The following is a 2441-nucleotide window of genomic DNA, read 5'->3' as shown; positions in this document are numbered from 1 at the left end:
CGGGGGCTGGGGAAGTGCGGCCTGCGGTCCCAAAGAGCGGTTCTGGGCCGGGCCTGCCCAGCCCTGCCCGTCTCTCGTTGAGCGAGTTTGGGTCCGATGGCCATCAGAGCCCTCATCCGGTGCCCAACTCACGCCCAGAGTGTCTGCCTGGCCATGAGTCCTCAGATCCTCAGGAGGAAGGCAGCTCCCCAAGAGGTGAAACGACCTGCCCGAGGCCCCACGGGCAGAGCGGGGACCCAGCCCAGACCTCCTGCTTCCTGGTCCCATGCTGCCACCGTAGCTGTGGTAAAGGTGCAAAGTTTCAGGGCTGCGAGAGGTGAGGTCAGCTAAATTGGGCAACAAACTAGAAACCTACAGGCTCATCACGGGAGTTATGTCAACAGCGGATTCGGCAGCATTGGGTGCGTGCGTTCAAGCTGTGGCGTGCGTTTTGATCCAGGGGTCCCTCGGTTTGCCTGCTCCCGTGGACATGCATCAGAGCTTCAGTGACGCGCCCGGAGCGTCCAGGACAGGTGGTCTGGGAGCAGTCATCCTCTCTGGACCAGTCGCCGCCCCGTCTTACTCCCTCCAGCTGGCCTTTCCTTTTCCTCAGCTGTGAAGTTGTTTGGGTGGCATGGGACAGGGAAGCAGGAAGAGGGTTGGGGACGGATAAAACAACCTCCCAGCCCCTTTTCCACTTAGGAAACATGCTAATTGGGCTTTACTTTAAATTGTGTGTTCTCGGGTGATGTCAGAGCCACCTCCGGGTGGGGTGTTCCGCAGGTGCCTTGGGGCCGTTCGTGAGGGAGAGCATGGCCGGGCAGGGGGTGAGCACGTGGCTTCTGCTTCAGAAAGAGCAGCTCCCACTGGATCCCTTTCCGACACCAGTGTTCCTTGGTACATTTTTACATTGAAAAAGAAAACAGGTCCTGCTGCTTTAACAAAGTTTGAAATTGACTCATTAAACTAAACAAGCTAAGTTAATCAATTGCTAACGCCAGGCCTTTCAGAATTGATAGTTGGTTGTTGTTTTTTTAAGGTTTTCAAATACCTCAGTAGGTGAGCTGAGCCAATGAGCTTGTCCTGGGTGGTGAGCATACGCCAGGCCCACAGAGAAGGCTGGAGGAGGCAGGCTTTAGAAGGAAGAGGGAATCTGAGCTCCTGCATGATGAGTCACTTGATCTCTCTGGGCCCCAATTTCCTTTTCTGTGAAATAGACTGGGGAGGAATTAGGCAAGGTGATCTCCAAGGTCCCTGCCAGCTCTACAGTCTTAGCTTCTGCAGTGTCTAGCTCAAGATGTGTGCCACTACAGCCACATGCTTGGCCAGTGGCAGACATAACTAATTGACCACAGCACTGAAGTTCTTTGAACCTGATTGTGCTATGAGAATCTTCATCACAGAGCTCTGGGCAGACATTACTAATTGATCAGAATTTAACCTATTTGACATCTTGGTCTAATCGTCTTAAAGGTTATGGTGGCTGGGTTTCATGCTGGCCCATTCCTGTCAATCATGTCCTGACCTATGAGAGAAAATTTCCCTGAAGCCATTACTTGGCACAGGACTCCCAACATTACTGTGACACATAATTTGGGGGTGGGGGGTGGAGACTGGACAAGCAGGTGTGAACCTGTTTGGGGGAGGCAGGGCTTATGAGGATGGACCAAATAAAGGGACTTCCCGCAGCACAGACCTGAACATCCTAAATTCCTTTTATAGCTACTCACTGCCTAGCACACAGTAGGCACAGAATAAATGGCTATGGAATGGAATTTAAAGCCGTCTGCTGCCTCCCGAGTCCTCTTTTGCACCAAGGAGGGCCTTGAGATTTCACCCTGTGGTAGCCAGTAGGACTAGGCCATCTCTGAGCCCTTCCGATGGGCTTCTTCCGCCATTGCACTAGGCCAGAGGTTCTAGCATGGGCAGGTTGTACTTGAGGGTAAAGAAATGCAGATTTAGTGAAGGACAAGCCTCTCCCCTCTGCCAGGCCAGCTGATGCTGTCCTTTCACTTCAGATGAACACGGGGCTCTTGAAGTTACTGAAACTTGGCCCTTGAGCAGAGCAGAGATCTGAGCGTGGCAGGGGGGCGCGCTGTGCCTGAGGTCAGAGTTGGGGGCCGCTGATGGGAGAGGAAGCCTGCCAAGGACACCCAGCAGTTTCTGCTCACCGTCCTCTCCATAAAAGGCCACAGGTTCTAAAGCTGACGGGCCCTGCAGACCTCCTGTATCCAGAAGACTCATTTGGTGCTGTGCATCACCAAGGAGACTCAAGGTCTCTTCAGAAGAACTAGTCCACCTCGGGCTCTTTCCCACCAACTTAAGGAGTCGCCCAGAGGGAGCAGCTGCCATTGGCAACCATCTCCTTGTAGCTCTGTCCTAGTGTTTGCTCTCGATGATGTTTACATGTGATTGCCATACAGCTTCCTGTAGACTGTGTCAGTAGCCGCCCACGCCGGGCA

This window comes from Myotis lucifugus, unplaced genomic scaffold, assembly GCF_000147115.1.
Source record: "Myotis lucifugus unplaced genomic scaffold, Myoluc2.0 scaffold_202, whole genome shotgun sequence".
Lineage (NCBI taxonomy): Eukaryota > Metazoa > Chordata > Mammalia > Chiroptera > Vespertilionidae > Myotis > Myotis lucifugus.
This window is presented reverse-complemented; position numbering follows the sequence as displayed.